The following is a 23183-nucleotide window of genomic DNA, read 5'->3' on the forward strand; positions in this document are numbered from 1 at the left end:
ACATTTCTTGCTACAAGCCTCTGAGATAGGTGCTTCTCACTAAGCAAGACAGTGTCCAACATAGAAGAAGGAATGCACTTTGACTCCATTTCAGAAGTGGAGTGCACTGGTTAACTGACAGACTTGTAGCTCCTTGCTCTGTGAAGAAAATGCACATTCATCACACTACCACATTGGTTTCAATGGGGTAAAGTGCTCAGCAAATTGGTTCCTAGCAAAATGGCACACAGAGAGTGCTCAGGAGTTCTGACACCAAAAAGGGCTTGGAAATTGGTAAACTTTGTGATAAATAGAAGTTGATGTTAGAAAGCAAATGCACTTTCCAGAGTCCTTCTGTGGTTTAAACTGAACTTTTGATGGCAAAATTTTTCTTGAGCAATTTTCCCATTGCTCTCAAAGGATGGGAAGAAAATAAGTGCAGTTATTCCTCAGAGCAAGGAGCTGCAACTCTGTTATTTTCCCAGTAAACTCCATTTCAGCAGTAGAGGAAATGAGTATTCTTTCTAATTCGTAGATCTCTGCAAGGCAGATTGGGAAGCACATATCTCACAGGCTTGTATCAGCAAGGTAAATAGGTTGCAGAGTGCTCAGCAGATCTGACTCCCAAAAAGGGCTTTGAGATCTGAAAACTTTGTGATAAGTAGAAGTTGTTGTTAGAAAGCAAATGCACTTTGCAGAGTTCTACTGTGTTTTAAAATGCACTTTTTATGACAACATTTTTCTTGAGTGATTTTCCAGTTGATATTAATGGGCAGGAAGACAAAACGTGCAGTTAGTCCTCAGAGCAAGCAACTGGAACTCTGTCAGATTCCAAGTTAACTCCACTTCAGTAGTGGAGCCAAATAATATTCCTTGTAGTTTGTAGCTCTCTGAAAGGCAGAATGAGAAGCACATTTCCCACAGGCATGTATCAGGAAGGTACATAGGCCACAGAGAGTGCTCAGCAGTTCCAACTAGCAAAAGGGGCTTGGAGATCCATAAACTTTTTGGGAAGTAGAAGTTGATTTTAGAAAGCAATGCATACTTGCACAGTCCTTCTGCAGTTAAAGGCACTTTTGCCAGCAATATTTTTCCTAACTTATTTTATCTTTGAACTCAATGGACCAAAAGATAAAACATTCTGTTTTTCCTCAGAGGAAGGAGCTGGAATTCTGTTAGTTTCCCAGTAAACTCCAAGTCTGTAGTGGAACTAAAGTGTATTCCTTCTAGACTGTAACACTCTGCAAGGCAGAGTGAGAAGCACATTTCTCAAAGGCTTGTATCAGGAAGGCAAATAGGCCTCAGAGAGTGCTCAGTAGTTACAACTCCCAAAAAGGGCTTAGTGTAGGGGACCAGCTCCAATTAGTAGAACAGTACCTGAAGGAGAGAGTGAGGATTGAAAAGGAAAGACACTCTAGGCAGAGTGGAGACAAAAGACTTTAAGCTTTATTTGAGGCAAACCTGGCTATTTATACATACATTATCAGCAAAATCTACAGAAGAAACATCTGCAGAAAGACACCACAAGAGAATGATTAGACACCATAGCATTTTACAATTCCTAAAGATCAAAAGACATTCACATGCAATTTGGGCCGGAATGCTCTCTCTATCTGGTCACAATGGTTTCTATTAACATCAAGTTGATAGATTAACTCCTTGTTCTTCACCACTTCTAGTTTTCTGCATACTATTCTCAGGTGAGAATTTCAGTTTCTCCACATTTCCTCCTTTTTTATTTTAATTAAAAGAAAACAGAACTTCATTCTGTTTCCACAGATAGACTGTGCCTGTCTTAGGCGAGGACCATCAGATGAAATTTCTGACCCGTCATCAAGTAATGGGATATTCCTCTTTCCCATACTCTGTCTTAGGTTGAATATTTCTCTATGAATTTTCTCTATTTACCTGTCTTTGAATACCAGTCTCTGTTTAAGAAGGAGGATCTTTTGAATGAAGATGGAGACCATGAACTTGACTAGTCACAGTAGTGATGGAAGAAATGAAAACTCTGGTCAAAACAGAAATGACCACACACCCAACACAAATTCCAATTCCAATTGCTAAAGTGGGCCATAACAATTTATGCCAATAATCAAAAGATGGAAAAACATTCTTAAGATGATCTAAGAAGTTTTCAGCAATTTGAGCTGCATCATACTTTAAAGAAGGGGCATTTTGTAAGTTTAAAATTTCTTGATGTAATTTAACAAGGTCAAGAGAAGTATTATTATCACTCCATATTCCCTGCAAATACTTTTTTATCTGAGACCAATCATATTATTTTCTATTATAAGATTTTTGAGTAACACAAATCCATTTATACATAACATGACAAGAAAGATGAGATTGAATCTGTAAACTCTGAGTTTCTTCTCCCATAATATCAACTATTTTATAAAGAGCATTTAATTTCTGTTCTAACTCTTATCTACATCATATTGGGTAACAAAAGTATGGGTAACATTCTGAGCAAGGGAATTAACAAACTGAGCTTCTTTTACTTCTTGGGTTAATGCCACAGCAGCCATAGTTGCTGAGGCTATAATAGTGACAAGAGCTATGACTCCAACAATAACCCATTCAATAAATCTTTTTTGTCTAGCTAAGGCTTTACTAATCATCTCAAGCACCTGTAATCCTTGTTCTTCATACCAGGTCTCATTAATGGATACAGGCATCATAACAAGGGGAGGTTGCCTTAAAACCATAAGAGACAAATTATTATCAGATACATTAATGATACAATTAGATAAAATACAATTAGAATAACTAACATTATATTCCTCATCATTTTCATATATAATCTGTGCATTTCCTATTAAAAGAACATACGGGCATCAGCACAGGACAAGACAGCTTTCTTTTATCCTTTGGCTAGAGATAACACAGTACTTATGGAATTTCACATGTTAGAGGCCCCTTTGCCAAAACAGCGAAACTAAGGTTAGTGACTTTGATATCTGGCCAGAAACATATTTCTCTCAATGCAGCAGCAAGTTTCCTAATGTTCGTCTGAGGAAAACCTTTATCTGTCCACCAAAGTCCTGTAGATAAGCTTAAATCTGGGGAATTTCCAAGTGATTAGTCCAAAAACTTTCAAGATGTGTCATTAAATAGTCTTTCCTGAGGTATAATAACATTGTCTCTTCCTCACACAGGGGAAGGGATTGCAGGGGCTCACCAGTTCCATTTTTGTCCTTTTTTCCAGATAGAAGATGGTCACATCTTGCTTTTTGGAATGAAATTTTCGCTTGTGCACCCAGACACATCTTGGAGTTCTTTCTGCTACTTCAGTGTTGGGGTCCCAATCTGGTCTTCTCAGTGGAAACCCAGCTTCAAGCTGTTCAGGGATAGTGGTGGGTCTATAAATGTAACTGTAACCATAAGTAGGTGGAGCAGAAATGAAGCGAGAACACCTGGGCCAAAAAGTTATTATCATAAACATAAAGTTATTATTCTATTCTGCAAAACCTGCATAGTCAGACAACATGAATACATTTTTGTATACCAGAAAAGTAGCAATAATAACTGTTATAATTATATGAAATCTTATGTCCTGTAATGTAGCTTTGTATCAATAGGATCTTCCCCTTACATTTTTTAAAGATAATTATCATAAACATGTTATAACAACATACTTAGAATTCAGCCCTTTGATGATAATGAATGTAAACATTTTTAACAACATATTTAACAAGGCATATCTTTTTATAAGGCTATGAAAATTATTTTGGCAGCTCCCATTAGTGAACAAAGATCAGAATAAATTTTCTGAGCAGCTGCTTCTTTATTTACCAACAGGAGTGTTCCCAAATTTAAAGGTTTATATTTAATTATTTTTAAATTTTTTATTTAACCTATAAAACCAGGGTGTAGAAATCAACAATTTACTTATATTTGATGTCATTGTGATCAAAAACATAGTTGGACAAACACTTGAACATTTAGACAGACAAACATATAAGACAATTTAAACTAGAGTGCACTCAGATGGTTCTGGCCAATTGAATTATAAAATCTTTTAGTTATGACTAGTCAAAACTTTTGCAGGTCAAAATTAACAGAGAACAGATCTCTTGTAGAATTAGGGTTAAAGGAATGAAAGCTCTTCTTGACTGTAAATGTAAACCTTTTATAATAAACTTGAAGCCAACAAGCAAACATACATATTTTCTTATTAAATCATTTCCACACACCTTCTCTACTTACTCAGGCCTTCTGGTCTTGTATATCTTTCTTTATCTGTTTTTAACAAGACGAACATACAAAAACCTTTCATGTCAAAAGTATAACTCTTACTTATGGCTTTCCTAATATTTTTCTATCTCATTTATTATTAACCTTCTATAACAAACTTCAGCTTAAAGTGTCCTTTTTCTGTTCTCGGATTGTTACATCTTAAAATTTGACTGGCTGCCAATAGAACAATATTAACCTTGAGTTTTTAGAAAAGATCAAGTTAACCCTATAACCACAGTTCAAGAATTTGTAATGTACAAGAAGTGTTACCAAAACTAAATAGTTCTTATTAGCATCTGATTGTCACAGAGCAGAAGTCTGAGCAACTCCTAGGCTGGGTTGTTTTGAAATCTTTTTCTTTGTTAGGTGGAGTCCAAGGTCAGCTGCAGTCTAGGGGACCTCCTGGAAATGATCTCAAATTAGAGTTAGGGGAATAGATGAACTTCTTTTCATCCTGTCAGAAAATTCAAGATACGTGAACAGATGAACAAGAACAAAAGAGGCCAAACAGAATGTAAGACAAAGGTTTATAAAAACCAAACCAAAAGAAGAATCAGGGGAATCCCCTTAATTTACTCTTCTGAAACCAGAAGAACTCTGCTTCAACCAGAGGGTCCTGAGGGAAGAAGGATCAGGATCCCTTTGCAAGATATCAAATAAAGGTTTTAATTCTCCTGTAGTCAATTTTTAAAAAGGCCTTATCCAATTAATATCTCCTAACAATTTTTGAAAATCATTCAAAGTTTTCAAATTATTTTTTTGAATCTGTAACTTTTGGGTAAATATTTTTCAAGGATAAAGTTGATATTCCAAATATGAAAAAGGAGACTTCCTTTAAATTTTTTCCTAACTGTTGGGGGGTTGTTAATTTCTCACTAGTTAAGTGCCATTGATCAACCCAAACAGGTTTTTCATCTTTCCAGACAATTGGATCTGCATGGGGTGCAGGAATGTCAATGACCCCTAGGGAAAATACCCCAGGCCTTGTCCAGGAGGATGGGCTGATTGTGTCAGAGGAAATTGAATTCCTTGACCTTCCTTTCCTAAACCAACATTAGGCAAGAATCCTTGATCAAACATTTGATTAGAGACCTTTTGATTAGGTCTATACAAATAAACTCCCATCTGTTGCATGACATCCCTTCCCCATAGATTAACCAGGAGGCCAGGAACAACATAACGTTGAAAAGTCCCACAGTGTCCTTCAAAATCACTCCAATTTAACATATCAGTACTTTGTTTAGGATTTTTACTTTGACCAATGCCTTGTAATTGAGAGACAGTCTCCAGCAAAGGCCATGTGGAAGGCCACTGGTCAGCGGTTATGACAGAGACATCAGCACCAGTATCTAATAATGCAATAAAAGATTTTCCTTGAATTAACAATTTTATTTCTGGCCTACTGGCTCCAATAGACATCTGAGGACCCAAAATCTTTATTCCCTCTAATGGCCTTTTTATATTTTCCTGAAGTGATTACTCTGGGTAAAAGAATCAATTGAACTGGCAACATATTTCTTCAGCCATTTTCCCATTGATCTGAATAGGTGTGAGGACAAATCAAGAAGTGTCTCCTCAGAAGAAGCAAGGAGAACACTGTCAGGTTGTTACTAAACTCCACATGTGTGATGGAGCCAAACAGAATTCCTTCTAGTTTGTAGTTATGTGGAAGGCAGAGGGAGATGCACATTTCTCATCATCTGGTGTCAGGAAGGTAAACAGGCCTCAGAGAGTGCTGAGCAGTTCAGAGTCCCAAAAAGGGTCTGGAGAGGGGCTAACTTTGTGATAAGTACAAGTGGATGTTAGAAAGCAAAAGCACTTTGCAGAGTCCTTCCCTGGTTTAAACTTCATTTTAATGGCAATGTATTTCTTCAGCAATTTTCCCATTGATCAAATGGATGTGAGGACATATCAAGCAATTTCTCCTCAGAGAAAATAGCTGGAACACTGTCAGCTTCCCACTAAAGTCCACAATTGCAGTGGAGCCAAACAGAAATCCTTCTAGTTTGTAGCTTTCTGCAAGGCAGAGAGAGATGCACATATCTCATGATCTTGTGTCAGGAAGATAAATAGGCCTCAGAGAATGTTGAGCAGTTCAGACTCCCAAAAATGGCTTGGAGAAGGGTAAATGTTGTGATAAGTAGAAGTTGATGCTAGAAAATGAACGCACATTGCAGAGTCCTTCTGCAGTTTAAACTGCACTTGTAATGGCTACACATTTTTTCAGCAATTTTCCCATTGTTCTGAAAGGACGTGAAGACAAATCAAGCAGTTTCTCCTAACAGCAAGCAGCTGGAACCCTGTCCATCGAAGAGTAAATTCCATGTGTTTAGTGGAGCCAAACAGAATTCCTTCTAGTTTTTTAGCTCTCTGCAAGACTGAGGGAGAAGTACATATCTCATTGGCTTGTATCAGGAAGTTAACTAGGCCTCAGGGAATGCTAGGCAGTTCCGACTGCTAGAAAGGGCTCCATGTAGGGTAAACTTTTTAATAAGTAGAAGCTGATGTGAGAAAGCAAACGCACTTTGCAGAGTTTTTCTCCAGTTTAAACAGCACATTTAATGGCAACATATTTCTTTAGCATTTTTCCTTTTGATCTGAATGGACATGAGGACAAATCAAGAAGTTTCTCCTCACAGGAAGCAGCTGGAAGACTGTCAGTTTCCTAGTAAACTCCACATGTGCAGTGGAGACAAACAGAGTTCCTTCTAGTTTGTACCTCTCGGGAAGGCAGAGGGAGAAGCACATTTCTCATCATCTTGTGTCAGGAAGATAAATAGGATTCAGAGAGTGCTCAGCCATACTGAATCCCAAAAAGGGCTTGGAGAAGGTAAACATAAGTAGAAGTTGATGATAGAAAGGGAAAGCACTTTGCAGAGTCCTTCTTTAGTTTAATGTGCAGTTTTAATGTGAACATTTTTCTTCAGCCATTTCCCCATTGTTCTGAATGGATGCAAGGACAAATCAAGCAGTTTCTCCTCAGAGCAAGCAGCTGGAACACTGTCAGTTTCCCAGTAAACACCATCTTTGTAGTGGACCCAAACAGAATTCCTTCTAGTTTTTAGATCTCTGCAAGACAGAGGGAGAAGGATATTTCTCATCTGCTGATATCAGGAAGGTAACTAGGCCTCAGGGAATGCTCAGCTGTTCTGACTCCCAAAAAGGGCTTAGAGAAGGGTAAACTTTGTGATAAGTAGAAGTTGATGTTAGAAAGCAAATGCACTTTGCAGAGTTCTTCTGCGATTTCAATTGCACATTTAATGGCAACATATTTCTTCAGGGATTTTTCCCATTGTTATGAATGGATGGGAGGACAAATCAAGCAGTTTCTCCTCAGAGAAAGCAGCTGGAACACTGTCAGTTTCCTAGTAAACTGCATATGTGTAATGGAGCCAAACACAATTACTTCTAGTTTTTTTTCTCTCTGCAAAGAAGAGGGAGAAGTACATATCTCATCGGCTTGTATGAGGAAGGTAATTAGGACTCAGAGAGTGCTGAGCAGTTCCAACTCCCAAAACGGGCTTGGAGGAGGGTAAACTTTGTGATAAGTAGCAGTTGATTTCACTAATCAAATGCACATTGCAGAGTCCTTCTGTGGTTTGAACTGCAATTTCAATGGCAACATATTTCTTCAGCGATTTTCCCATTGATCTGTATGGACAGGACACAAATCAACCAGATTATCCTCAGAGAAAGCAGCTGGAAAACTATCAGTTTCCTAGTAAACTCCACATGTATAGTAGAGCATAAACAGAATTCCTTCTAGTTTATAACTCTCTGGAAGGCAGAGGGAGATGCACATTTATTCATCATCTTCTGTTCAGAAGGTAAACAGGCCACAGATGTGCTGACCAGTACAGACTTCTAAAAAGGGCTTGGAGAACGGTAAACTTTGAGATAAATAGAAGTTGATGTTAGAAAGTGAATGCACTTTGAAGAGTCATTCTACAGTTTAAATTGCACATTTAATGGCAACGTAGTTCTGCAGCATTTTTCCCTTTGATCTGAATGGACATGAGGACAAATCAAGAAGTTTCTCCTCAGAGGAAGTAGCTGGAACACTGTCAGTTTAATAGTAATCTCCACATGTATAGTGGAGACAAACAGAGTTTCTTCTAGTTTGTAGCTCTCTGGAAGACAGAGGGAGAAGCACATTTCTCATAGTCTTGTGTCAAGGAGGTATTTAGGACTCAGACAGTGCTCAGCCATTTCACCTCCCAAAAAGGGCATGGAGAAGGGTAAACTTGATAGGTAGAAGTGGACAATAGAAAGTGAACACACTTTGCAGAGACCTTCTGCACTTTTACCTGTATTTTAATGTCAACATATTTCTTCCACCATTTTCCCATTGTTCTGAATGGACGCAAGGACAAATCAAGCAGTTTCTCTGCAGAGCAAGCAGCTGGAACAATATCACTTTCCCAAAAAAACACTATATGTGTAGTGGACCCAAACAGAATTCCTTCTAGTTTTTAGCTCTCTACAAGGCAGAGGGAGAAGCACATTTCTCATCTTCTTGTATCAGGAAGGTAACTAGGCCTCAGGGAATACTCAGCAGTTCTGACTCCCCAAAAGGGCATAGAGAAGGGTAAACTTTGTGATAAGTAGAAGTTGATGTTAGAAAGCAAAAACACTTTGCAGAGTCCCTCTGCAGTTTAAACTGCACTTTTAATGGTGACATATTTCTTCAGTGATTTTTCCCTTCTTCTGAGTGGATGCAAGGACAAATTAAGAAGTTTCTCCTCAGAGCAAGCCTCTGAAACCCTGTTAATTTCATAGTAAACACCACATGTGCAGTGCTGCCAAACAAAATTCCTTCTACTTTGTAGATCACTGGAAGGCAGAGGGAGATGCACATTTGCCACGGTCTTGTGTCAGGAAAGAAAATAGGCTTCAGAGACTGCTCAGCTGTTATGACTCCCAAAATGGGCTTGGAGAAAGGTATACTTTGTGATAAGTAGCAGTTGATTTCAGAAAGCAAATGCACATTGCAAAGCCCTTCTGTGGCTTGAACTGCACTTTCAAAGGCAACATATTTCTTTAGCGATTTTCACATTGATCAGTATGGATGCGAGACAAATCAAGCAGTTTCTTCTCAGAGCAAGCAGCTGGAACACAGCCAGTTTTCCAGCAAATTCAACCTGTGTAGTGGAAACAAACAGAAATCCTTCTAGTTTGTAGCTCTCTGGAAAGCAGAGAGAGAGATGCACATTTCTCATCATCTTGTGTCAGGAAAGGTAAACAGGCCTTAGAGATTGCTGAGCAGTTCCAAGTCCCAAAAAGGGGTTGGAGAAGGGTTAACTTTGTGATAAGCAGAAGTGGATGTTAGAAAGCTAAAGCACTTTGCAGAGTCCTTGCCCAGTTTAAACTCATTTTAATGGCATATATCTTCAGCGATTTTCCCATTGATGAAATGGATGTGAGGGCATATCAAGCAGTTTCTCCTCAGAGAAAATAGCTGCAACACTGTCAGTTTCCCACTAAAGTCCACATGTGTGAGGCAGCCAAGCAGAATTCCTTCTAGTGTGTAGCTACCTGGAAGTTAGAGGGAGATGCACATTTCTCATGGGCTTTATCAGGAAGGTAACTAGGCCTCAGGGAATGCTCAGCAGTTCTGACTCCCAAAAAGGGTTGGAGAAGGGTAAACTTTGTAATAAGTACAAGTTGCTGCTAGAAAGCAAACACACTTTGCAGAGTCCTTCTGCAGTTTAAACTGCACAGTGAAAGACAACATATATCTTCAGCTATTTTCACTTTGATCTGAATGGAAGTGAAGACAAATCATGAAGTCTCTTCTCTAAGGAGGCAGCTAGAACACTGTCAGTTACCCAGTAAACTCCACATGTATAGGGAAGACAAGCAAGTTCCTCCAGTTTCTAGCTCTCTGGTAGGCAGATGGAGATGCACATTTCTCATTGGCTTGTATCAAGAAGGTAAAAAGCCATCTGAGAGGGTTAAGCAGTTCCGACTCACAAAAAGGGCTTGGAGAAGGGTAAACGTTGTGATAAGTAGAAGTTGATGTTAGAAAGCAAATGCACTTTGCAGAGTCCTTCTGTGATTTCAACTGCACATTTGGTGGCAACATATTTCTTCAGGGATTTTCCCATTGTTCTGAATGGATGCAAGGACAAATTGACAGTTTCTACTCAGAGCAAGCAGCTGGAATACTGTCAGTTTCCTGGTAAACTCCACATGTGTAGTAGAGCCAAACAGAACTCCTTCTAGGTTTTTTGCTCTCTGCAAGGCAGAGGGAGAAGCACATTTCTCATTGCCTTGTATCAGGAAAGTAATTAGGCCTCAGAGAGTGCTCAACTGTTCCAACTAACAAAAAGGGCTTGAAGGAGGGTAAAATTTGTAATTAGTAGAGGTTGATGTTAGAAAGCAAAAGCACTTTGCAGAGTCCTTCTGCAGTTTAAACTGCACTTTTAATGTCAACACATTTCTTTAGTGATTTTTCCCTTGTTCTGAAAGGATGCAAGATCAAATCAAGCAGTTTCTCCTCACAGCAAGTGGCTGGAACACTGTCAATTTCCTAGTAAACTCCACATGTGCAGTGGAGCCAAACAGAATTCCTTCTAGTTTGTAAATCTCTGGAAGGCAGAGGGAGATGCACATTTGTCATATTCTTGTTGGGAAAGAAAATAGGCTTCCAAGACTGTTCAGCCATTCTGACTCCTGAAAAGGGCTTGGAGTGGGGTATACTTTGTGATAAGTAGTAGTCAATTTCAGAAAGCAAATGCACATTGTAGAGTCCTTCTGTGGTTTGAACTGCACTTTCAATGGCAATATATTTATTCAGCGATTTCCCATTGATCAGTATTGTCAGGAGACAAATCAAGCAGTTTCTCCTCAGAGCAAGCAGCTAGAACACTATCAGTTTCCTAGTAAACTCCACATGTGTAATGGAGCCAAACAGAATTCCTTCTAGTTCATAGCTCTCTGGAAGGCAGAGGGAGAAGCACATTTCTCATCATCTTGTGTCAGGAAGGTAAATAGGCCTCAGAGAGTGCTGACCAGTACAGACTCCTAAAAAGGTTTAGAGAAGGGTAAACTTTGTCAAAAGTAGAAGTTGATGTTAGAAAGTGAACGCACTTTGCAGATTCCTTGTATGGTTTAAACTGTACATTTAATGGCAGCATATTTCTCCAGAATTTTTCCCTTTGATCTGAATGGATGTGAGCAGAAATCAAGAAGTGTCTCCTCAGAGGAAGCAGCTGGAACACTACCAGTTTCCTAGTAAATGCCACATGTGTAGTGGAGACAAACAGAGTTTCTTCTACTTTGTAGCTCTCTGGAGGGCAGCGGGAGAAGCACATGTCTTATCATCTTGTGTTAGGGAGGAATTTAGGTCTCAGAGAGTGCTCAGCCATTCCTTCTCCCAAAAAGGGCTTGAATAAGGGTAAACTTGATAGGAAGAAGTTGATGATAGAAAGTGAATGCACTTTGCAGAGTCCTTCTTCAGTTTAACCTGCAGTTTTAATATCAACATATTTCTTTCACCATTTTCCCATTTTTCTGAGTTGACTCAAGTACAAATCAAGCAGTTTCTCCTCAGATCAAGCAGCTGGAACACTATCATTTTCCCAAAAAGCACCATCTGTGTAGTGGACCCAAACAGAATTCCTTCTAGTTTTTAGCTCTCTGCAATGCAGAGGGAGAAGCACATTTCTCATCTGCTTGTATCAGGAGGGTAACTAGGCCTCAGGGAATGTGCAGCAGTTCTGACTCACAAAAAAGGGCTTAGAGAAGGGTAAACTTTGTGAGAAGTAGAAGTTGATGGTAGAAAGCAAACGCACTTTGCAGAGTACTTCTGCAGTTTAAACTGCACATTTAATGGCAACATATTTTGTTAGCGATTTTCCCTTTGATCTGAATGGACATGTGGACAAATCAAGACTTGTCTCCTCACAGGAAGCAGTTAGAACACTGTCAGTTTCCTACTATACTCCACGTTTGTGGTGGAGCCAAACAGAATTCCTTCTAGTGTGTAATTATCTGCAAGGCAGAGGGAGAATCACATTTCTCATCATCTTGTGTCAGAAAGATAACTAGGCCTCAGAGAGTGCTGTGCAGTTCCAACTCCCAAAAAGGGCTTGGAGGAGGGTAAACTTTCTGATTAGCAGAAGTTGATGTCAGAAAGCAAAAAAGCACTTTGCAGAGTCCTTGTGCAGTTTAAACTGAACTTTCATTGGCAACATATTTCTTCAGCGATTTTTCCTTTGATCTGAATAGATGCAAGGACAAATCAAGCAGTTTCTCCTCAGAGGAAGAAGCTAGAACACTGACAGTTTCCCAGTATACTGCGCATGTATAGTGGAGACAAAAAGAGTTTCTTCTAGTTTGTAGTTTTCTGGAAGGCAGAGGGAGATGCCCAATTCTCATTGGCTTGTATCAGGAAGGTAAATATCCATCTGAGAGTGCTGAGCAGTTCAGTCTCTCAAGAAGGATTTGAAGAATGGTAAAGTTTGTTATAACTATAAGTTGATGTTAGAAAGCAAATGCACTTTTCAGAGCCCTTCTGTGATTTCAACTGCACATTTAATGGCAACATATTTCTTTAACAATTTTCCCATTGTTCTGAATGGATGAGAGGACAAATCAAGCAGTTTCTCCTCAGAGCAAGCAGCTGTAACACTGTCAGTTTCCTAGTAAACTCTACTTGTGTAGTGGAGCCAAACAGAATTCCTTCTAGTTTTTTTTTGCTCTCTGCAAGGCAGAGGGAGAAGCACATTTCTCATTGGCTTGTATCAGGAAGGTAATTACACCTCAGAGATTGCTCAGCAGTTCTGAGTCCCAAAAAGGGCTTAGAGAAGGGTGAACTTTGTGATAAGTAGAAGTTGATGATAGAAAGCAAACACACTTTGCAGAGTTCTTATACAGTTTAAACTACACATTTAATGGCAACTTATTTCTTCAGCGATTTTCCCATGGATCTGAGTGGCACAATGACAAATCAAGCAGTTTCTCCTCAGGGAAGCAAGTGGAACACTGTTTCCAAGAAAACTCCACATGTGTAGTGGATTCAAGCAGAATAAATTCTATTTTGTAGCTTTGTGCAAGGAAGAGAGAGAAGCACATTTCTCACTGTCTTGTATCAGGAAGGCAACTAGCCCTCGGAGAGTGCTGAGTACTTCTGACTTCCAAAAATGGCTTGGAGAAGGGTAAACTTTCTTATAAGGAGATGTTGATGATAGAAAGCAAAAGTGGCTGCCATCACTCTAGCACCAGGAGGAAGCCATTCCCTGAACCCCCATAACTCCCCTTATTCCTCCCCAGGGCACTTTCAGACCTCCTGACTGTGCCAGTCTCTGGACCCACTCTGCAGAGGCAGAGGTGGTCATCAAGGGTATTTTTCTGAGTTCCCAACTTTGAACATCTTTAAAGATGTTCAACTGGTAGTAGCGCAGTGTGGAGTTCAACCATTCAGAAGGTTGGGGAACTCAGTCTGGGCCTTGCAGCCCAAGGTCAGTCTGCATCATGGGGTTCAGCCATCAGCTAACTGAGACCAGGGGTCTTGTGTCCTCGCTCTATCTGAACCATTAAATGATAAATATACTATATTGAAATTTTGTTCACTGCAGACATGTTCTGGACTGCTTCTTGATTTCAATATAATTCAAATGATTTTAGGGTGATAGACTAGTGACTACCACAGGTGGTCAGTTTCCAAGTTAATGTGTTGCTGATTGTATCAGTTGGGATAAAGCATTGTGGTAGATTTGATGAGCTGTTTCTCTGATGTTATGAAGATGAGAATGTCTGTGGGTTGTTAGAGACATAGAAGCTAGTGTGCAACTATATCAGGAAGATTGGGGTGATAACCCAGATATTAAAGCAAGGACAGTCCTACAACAAAAAAAAAATGAGAAAACACTTAAGCAAGACACAAAGACAGACTTCCAGTTCACCAATGGCAAACAGTAGGGCAAATGAGGATGAAAAGGCTGATAGTGAACCACCAGGACACCCTAAACTCAAAAAACACGATGTAAGAAAACAGATCAATCAGGCTCTAGAAAAATTCAAAACAGAAATAATTTCTCAGATAACCATAGAGATACTGAATAAAATGGAAGTCGCAATTCGAGACTCTAGAGCAGAAACCGACAAAAAAGTACATGAGCTCAGGACTATGATAGAAGCCCAAAGGCCCAGCATAAGAAAGAAATGGAAAAAATAAATGCCCAATATAGGAAAGAAATGAAATCCATAAAACAGATTCAAACAGATATCCAGGAGATTAAACACCCTATTGAAAGTGTACAAAACAGAATAAAAGAATGCGAAGATAGACTCTCAGATATAGAAGATAAGATTGCAGTCAGTGACCATCAAAAGAGAGGTCTCTTAAAAACAGTAAGGGATCCTGAGAAATCCATCCAACAACTCCTAGATGATGCAAAGAAGAATAACATAAGACTGATAGGAATACATGAAGTAGCAGGAGAAAATATAAATGACTTAAAAAAGCTGTTCTCAGAATTAATGACAGAAAACTTCCCAAACAGAGGGAAAGAATTTGTCATTCAGATAACTGAGGCATATAGTACCCCAACTAGCTACTATTAAAAAAAATCTACACCTAAACATATAATAATCAAGATCCCAGAAACCCCAAAGAAGACAAAATACTACAAGCAGTAAGAGAAAATAAACAAATCACATATAAAGGAAAGCCCATCAGAATCAAAGCAGACTTTTCAACACAAACCCTTGGGGCAAGGAGAGCCTGGAATGAGATATTTCACGTGCTAAAAGAGAACAACTTCCAACCTAGACTGATGTATCCTGCAAAACTCTCTTTCAAAATGGATGGGGATATAAGACACTTCCATGACAAAGAACACCTGAGAAACTACATGAATACCAAACCAGCACTTCAAGCAATTCTAAACAAGTTCCTAGAAAAAAGACAATGAAGGCAACAACACTAGGAGGTCCAACAGAGCAAATCAAATAGGCAAGGCAAGAAACTAAAAGGAAAAGGTGAAAAAGTAAAAGGAGTCAACAAAAGGCCAATAACATATCAATAATAAGTCAGTACATATCAGTTATAACCATCAATGTCAATGGCCTCAACTCACCAATCAAGAGAAATAGACTGCCAAAATGGAATAAGAAGCAAAATCCAACAGTATTTTGTATACAAGAAACACACCTAGTGCAAAAAGAAGCCCATAGACTGAAAATGAAAAGATAGAAAACAATTCTCCATGTGACAGGAACCGAGAAAAAAACAGGGGTAGCAATCTTATTTGCAGACAAAGCAAATTTCAAACCAAAACTGATTCTAGTATTATTGATGTAGGGTGGTACTGTATTGTACCTCTGTGAATGTAAAATATCTTGTACCTGCTTTATGATACATAGTAGTGACCATGCTTTATCAGAGCTACATTTAATGATATTACTCTAGAATGTTCTCTTTCCAGATGATGATTAAAATGCAACTAAAAAAAAATGGTGCCAGGTACCCCAACAGCAACAGAACTTTGCTGTTCTCTGGATATTATTCTTTTCTTTGTTTTATTTTGTTTTGTTTTGTTTTCAATGGAATGTGTTGATTATCTATAATTTTGTTCAGATGGCTAAAGAACCTGGGAAAGATGTTGCTGCTATCAATGCATAACATACTGCTATTATTAGTCTTTTGAATATATATATATATATATATATTGAATTTTGGGAACTTTAACTGTGCTGTCAGCTTTGGAAAAAGTTATCCCAACTTACGGTGTTGACTTGGCATTGTACAGAAATGGACAGCCATATTGGTCTAGAAAGGTTAATTTTTTTTTCATGTGTACAGGAGTAACATATTGTACTAAATATGCAAAGTCATATCTATGTGGGTTTGATTACAGAAACTCATAAAGTATTCTCTAAATAATGAAAAAAACAATAAGACTTCAAGAGCAAGAAGCAATTTAAATATGTTAAGGGACCATTTTCATCTCCAGAATTAAGGATTATTTTACTGTTACATCATTGCCTTTTCTCTTTTACTTTCCTGTTTAGTTTTATTTTAGAATTCCCTATTTTTAATGTTCATACAGAGATTTCTTTAACTGAAATACCAAAAAGTTTCTCTGGTGTGAAAAACTATAATAGTACACAATATCCTAATGAGATAATTAATAATGTGAAATGGGAAGTAAAAGGCTAAAGGTGTAGGGAAAGTGGGAAGGGTGGGGGAAAGGTAATAAGGGAGAGGAAAAAAAATATGAGAAACTGAAAAAATGGAAATAAAGTGATTGTATATGGGGAGGGGAGGAGCGGGTGAAGGGAGGGAAAGGACAAGGGGAAAAATGAGAATCAAGACCTATTACATAAAGGTACAGCATCCCAATGATGAATGTAACTGTATTGTATACCTAGATTGTACCAATAAACTCAATAAAAAGAAAAAGAAAGCAAAAGCACTTTTCAGAGTCCTTCTGAGGTTTTAACTGCACTTTTAATGGCAACATAATTCTCCACTGATTTTTGAACTATTCTTAATGGCACAAGGACAAATCAAGCAGTTTCTCCTCAGAGCAAGTGGCTGGAACACTGTCGGTTTCCCAGTAAACTGCACATGTGTAGTGGAGCCAAACAGAATTCCTTCTAGCTTGTAGCTCTGTGGAAGGCACAGGGAGATGCACATTTCTTATTGACTTGTATTAGGAAGGTAAATAGCCATCTGAGATTGCTGAGCAGTTCCAACTCCCAAAACGGACTTGAAGAAGGGGAAACTTTGTGATAAGAAGAAGTTGATGTGAGAAAGTGAATGCACGTTGTAGAGTCCTGTGCTTTGAACTGCACTTTCAATGGCAACATATTTCTTCAGCGATTTTCCCATTGATCAGTACGGACGCAAGACAAATCTTGCAGTTTTTCCTCAGGGAAGCAGCTGGAACACTGTCAGTTTCCTAGTAAACGCCACATGTGTAGTGGAGCCAAACAGATTTCCTTCTAGTTTGTAGCTCTCTGGAAGGCAGAGGGAGAAGCACATTTCACATCATCTTGTGTCAGGAAGGTAAATAGGACTCAGATAGTGCCCATCCATTCTGACTCCCAAAAAGGGCTTGGAGAAGGGTGAACATAATAAGTAGAAGTTGACAATACAAAGAGAATGCACTTTGCAGAGTCCTTCTGCAGTTTAACCTGCAGTTTTAATGGCAATATATTTCTTCAGCCATTTACCCATTGTTCTGAATGGATGCGAGGACAAATCAAGCAGATTCTCCTCAGAGCAAGCTGCTGGAACACTGTCATATTCCTAGTAAACTCCACATGTCCAGTGGATCCAAACAGAGTTCCTTCTATTTTGTAGCTCTCTGCAAGGCAGAGGGGGATGCACATTTCTCATCACCAATATATTCCTTCTTGTTTGTAGGTCTCTGCCTCACAGAGATTGAAGCAATTTTCTGAGAGTCTTCTAGTAAGCTTTGCCCTTAGGCCTGAGAGAGTGCTTAGCAGCTCTAACTCCCCACAAGCACCTGGAACTGTGTAATATTGGTAAAAATTTCAAATTGAGTTTAGAATGCAAATGCGCTTTTCAGAGTGCTTCAGTGCTATGAACTGCAGGTTCCTCTGGAAAGTTTCTGTTGCTGGATAGCCCATTAAAACCAAAGTGTTTGTTTGCTGAAGGTGAAGGACTCCACAGAGCAAGGGGCTGCAACTCTGTCAGTTAAACAGTGAAGTCCACTTCTACTAGGAAATGGAACTGTATTCCTTCTTTTTTATAGGTCTCTTCCTGGCAGAGATTCAGGCACTTTTCTGAGAGTCTTCCAGGTACCTTTGTCCTTAGGCCTAAGATAGTGCTGAGCAGCACTGACTCCAAAAAGCGCCAGGAACTCTGTAAACTTGGTGATAAGTTTCAGTTGAGGTTAGAAAGCAAACATGCTTTTCAGAGTGCTTCTGCAATTGAAACCACAGTTTACCTGGGAACCAGTTTCTGTTGCCAGTTGGCCCACTGAAATGAAAGCATATGTTTGCTGAAGGTGAAGTACTGCACGGAGGAAGGGGCTGCACCTCTGTGAGTTTACCAGTGATGTCCACTTCTACTAGGGAGTGGCACTGTATTCCTTCTTATTTGTACATCTCTGTCTGGGAGATATTGAGGCTCTTCTCTAAGAGGCTTCCAGCTAGCTTTGCCTTTAAGCCTAAGAGAATTCTGAGCAGCTCTGAATCCCCAAAGCAGAAGGAACACTGTAAACTTGGTGATAAGTTTAAGTTGAGGTTAGAAAGCAAACACACTTTTCAGAGTGCTGCAGCAGTTCAAACCACAGTTTCCCAGGGAAACAGTTTCTACCACCAGTTAGCCCAGTGAAAACAAATCCGTTTGTTTCCTGAAAGTGAAGTGCTCCCCAGAGCAAGAGGCTGCAACTCTCTTAGTTTACAAGTGAAGTCCACTGCTGCTGGGAGTGGAACTGTATTCCTTCTTATTGTAGGTCTCTGCCTGGCAGAGAAGGAGGCACTTTTCTGAGAGGCTTCTAGCCAGCTTTCCTTAGGCCTAAGAGAGTGCTGAGCAGCTGTGAGTCCCCACAAGGGCATGGAGCTGCATAAACATGGTGATAAGTTCAAGTAGAGGTTAAAAAGCAAAAGCGCTTTTCAGAGTGCATCTGCTGTTCAAATGGCAATTTCCTCAGGAAGCAGTTTCTGTTCAGGTTAGCTCCCTGAAATGAAAGCGGATTTTTGCTGAATGTGAAATACTCCCCCAGGGCAAGGGGCTGCAACACTTTCACTTTACCAGTGAAGTCCACATTGCATAGGGAGTGGAACTGTGTTACTTTTTATTTTTAGGTCACTGCCTAGCAGAGATTGAGGCACTTTTCTGAGGGGCTTCTAGCTAGCTTTGCCATTAGGCCTGAGAGAATGCTTAGCAGTTCTGATTCCCCACAAGCACCTGGAACTATGTAATCCTGGTCATAAATTCAAGTTGAGAGTAGAAAGCAAATGTGCTTTTCAGAGCACTTCTGCAGTTCTAACTGCACTTCCACCAGGAAATATTTTCTGTCCCAGGTGAGCCTATTGACACCAAAGCAGATTGTATCCTGAATGTGAAGTACCCCCAAAGCAAGGGGCTGCAACTCTGTAAGTTTACCAGTGAAGTCCACTTCTCATATGGAGTGAAACTGTATTGTTTCTTATTTGTAAGTCTCTGCCTGGCAGAGATAGTCTCTTTTCTGAGAGGCTTCTAGGAAGCTTTGCCCTGAGGCATAAGAGAGTGGTGGCATCCCTGAGACCCCACTAGCATCCAGAATTCTGTAAACTTGGTGATAAGTTCAGTTTGACCTTAGAAAGCAAGCGCACTTTTCAGAATGCCTCTGTAATTTAATGCCCACTTTTGCCCTGGGAAAAAAGTTTCTTTCCCCAGTCACCCATTGAAACCAATGCAGTTAGTTTCCTGAATGTGAAGTACTCCACAGAGCAAGGGGCTTCAACTCTTTCAGATTACCAGTGAATTTCACTTCTCATAAGGAGTGCAACTGCATTCCTTCTTGTTTGTAGTTCTATGCCTGGCAGAGATTGAAGCACTGTTGTGAGAGGCTTGTAGAAAGAAAAGCCCTTACACCTAAGAGAGTGCTTAGCAGTTCTGACTCCACCCAAGCACCAGGACCTCTGCAAACTTGCTCATATGGTCAAGTTGAGGTTAAAAAGCAAATGCACTTTTCAGAGTGATTCTGTGGTTTAAACCGCAGTTTTTACACAGGAAGCATCATCTTTCCCATTTAGCCCATTGAAACCAAAGTGGTTAGTTTCCTGAAAGAGAAGTAATTCACAGAGCAAGAGACTGCAACTCTGTCAGTTTACCAGTGATGTCCACTTCTCATATGGAGTGCTACTGTATTCCTTATTGTTTGTAGGTCTCTGTCTGGAAGAGATAGAGGCTCTTTTCTGAGAGGCTTCTAGGAAGCTTTGCCCTTTGGCCTAAGAGACTGCTTAGCAGCTCTGAGTCAGCACAAACCTCCAGAACACTATAAATTTGAGGATAGATTCTGTTTCAAATTAGAAATCAAACACACTTTTCACAGTGCTTCTGCCAGTTAAACTGCAGTTTTCCCCAGAAAGCAGCTTCGTTTGCCACTTAGCCCATTGAAACCAAAGCGGTTGGTTTCCTGAATGTAAAGTACTCCACAGAGCAAGGGGCTGCAACTCTGTCAGTTTACCAGTGAATTCCCCATCTCATAAAGAGTTAAACTGTATTCCTTCTGGTTTGTATGTCTCTGCCTGGCAGAGATACTGATGCCTTTCTGAGAAACTTCTAGGAAGCTTCACGCTGAGGCCTAAGAGAGCGCTTAGCATCTCTGAGACCCCACAAGCATCCAGAACTCTGTAAACTTGGTGAAAAGTTCAGTTTGAGCTTAGAAAGCAAGCTCAATTTTCACAGTGCTTCTGTGGTTTAAACCACAGTTTTTCCCTGGGAAAGAGCTTCTTTTGCAGTTAACCCATTGAAACCATTGTGGTTAGTTTCCTGAATGTGAAGTACTGCACAGAGCAAGTGGCTGCTACTCTGTCAGGTTACCAGTCATGTCCACTTCTCATACAGAGTGCTACTGGATTCCTTCTTGTTTGTAGGTCTCTGTCTGGAAGAGATAGAGGCCCTTTTCTGAGAGGCTTCTAGGAAACTTTGCCCTTTGGCCTAAGACAGGGTTTAGCAGCTCTGAGTTCCCACAAGCCTCCAGAACACTGCAAACATGATGATAGGTTCAATTTCAAATCAGAAATCAAATGCACTTTTCACAGTGCTTCTGAGGGTGAAACTGCAGTTTTCCCCAGGAAACAGAATCTTTTGCCGCTTAGCCCACTGAAATCAAAGCGGTTAGTTTCCTGAATGTAAAGTACTCCACAGAGCAAGGCACTGCAACTCTGTCAGTTTACCAGTGAAGTCCATTTCTCATATGCAGTGAAACTGTATTCCTCCTTGTTTATAGGGCTCTGCCTGACACACATACAGGCTCCTTTCTGAGAGGTTTCTAGGAAGGTTTGACCTGAGGCCAAAGAGGATGCTTAGGAGATCTGTGTAACCACAAGCCTCCAGAACTCTATAACCATGGTGAGAGGTTGAGTTTGAGGATAGAAAGCAAACGCACTTTTCAGAGTGCTTCTGTGCTATCAACCACAGTTTTCCCAGGGAAGCAGCTACTTTTACCTTTTAGTCCTTTGAAGCCAAATTGGTTACATTTTGAATATGAATTACTCCACAGAGCAAGGGATTGCAACTCTCTCAGTTTACCATTGAAGTCCACTTCTCATATGGAGTGCAACTGTATTCCTTCTTGTTGGTAGGTCTCTGCCTGGCAGAGATAGAGGTTCTTTTCTGAGAGGCTTCTAGGGAGCTTTGCTGTGAGGTGTAAGAGTGCTTAGTAGCACTGATTCCCCACAAGCCTCCAGAACATTGTAAACTTTGTGATATGTTCTCTTTGATTTTCAAAAGCAAACATGCTTTTCAGAATGCTTCTATGGTTTAAACTGCAGTTTCCCCAGGAAGCAGCTTCTTTTGAGGGATTCCCCAATGAAACCAAAGCGGTTAGTTCCCTGAATGTGAAGTACTCCACAGAGCAAGACTGCAACTCTGTCAGCTTATCATTGAAGTCCACTTCTCATAGAGTGTGCAACTGTATTCCTTGTTTCCTGTAGGTCTCTGCCTGGCAGATATAGAGGCACTTTTCTGAGAGGCTTCTAGGAAGATTTGCTCTGCAGGCTAAGAGAGTGCTTAGCATTTCTGAGACCCCACAAGCATCCAGAACTCTGTAAACTTGGTGATAAGTTAGGTTTGAGCTTAGAAAGCAAGCACACTTTCAGAGTGTTTCTGCAGTTTGAACACCAGTTTTTCCCCAGGAAAGAGCTTCTTTCATGGTTACCCATTGAAACCAACCCGGTTAGTTTATTGAATGAGAAGTACTGCACAGAGAAAGGGGCTGCAACTCTATCAATTCTCCAGTGAAGTCCCCATCTCATATGGAATGAAACTGTACTCCTTCTTGTTTGTAGGTCTCTGCCTGTCAGAGATAGTGGCTCTTTTCTAAGAGGCTTCCAGGAAGCTTTGCCCTGAGGCCGAAGAGAGTGTTTACCATCTCTGAATCCCCACAAGCATCTAGAACTATGGAAAGTTGGTGAGAAGTTCAGTTTGCACTTAGAAAGTAAGCACAACTTTCAAAATGCCTATGCAATTTAATGCCCAGTTTTTCCCTGGGAAAAGTGTTTCTTTCCTCAGTTACCCATTGAAACCAATGCGGTTCATTTCCTGAATGTGAAGTACTACACAAAGAAGAGTCTTCACCTCTGTCAGATTACCAGAGAATTTCACTTCTCATAGGGAGTGCAACTGCATTCCTTCTTCTCTGTAGTTCTCTGCCTGACAGAGATTGAAGCACTGTTGTGAGAGGCTTGTAGCCATAAAATCCCTTAGGCCTAAGAGAGTGCTTAGTAGCTCTGCCTCCACTCAAGCACCAGGACATCTGCAAACTTGACCAAATTATCAAGTTGAGGTTAAAATGCGAATGCACTTTTCAGAGTGCTTCTGTGGTTTAAACTGCAGTTTTTCCACAGGAAGCATCGATTTCCCGGTTAGGCCATTGAAATCAAAGTGGGTAGTTTCCTAAAAGTGAAGTACTTCACAGGGCAAGGGTCTGCAACACTGTCAGTTTAACAGTGATGTCCACATCTCATAGAGAGTGCTACTGTATTCCTTCTATTTTGCATGTCTCTGTCTGGAAGAGATAGAAGCTCTTTTCTGAGAGGCTTCTAGGAAGCTTTGCTCTGAGGCCAAACAGAGTGTTTAACATCCCTGAGACCCGACAAGCATCCAGACCTCTGTAAATATGGTGGTAAGTTCAGTTTGAGCTTAGAAAGCAAGCGCACTTTTGAGAGTGCTTCTGAGGTTTAAACTGTAGTTTTTCCACAGGAAATAGCTTCTTTCGCAGTTAGCCCATTAAAACCAATGCAGTTAGTTTCCTAAATGTGAAGTACTCCAC

The sequence above is a fragment of the Fukomys damarensis genome, unplaced genomic scaffold (assembly GCF_012274545.1).
Source record: "Fukomys damarensis isolate Sample0158 unplaced genomic scaffold, DMR_v1.0_HiC HiC_scaffold_19, whole genome shotgun sequence".
NCBI classification, from domain to species: Eukaryota; Metazoa; Chordata; class Mammalia; order Rodentia; family Bathyergidae; genus Fukomys; species Fukomys damarensis.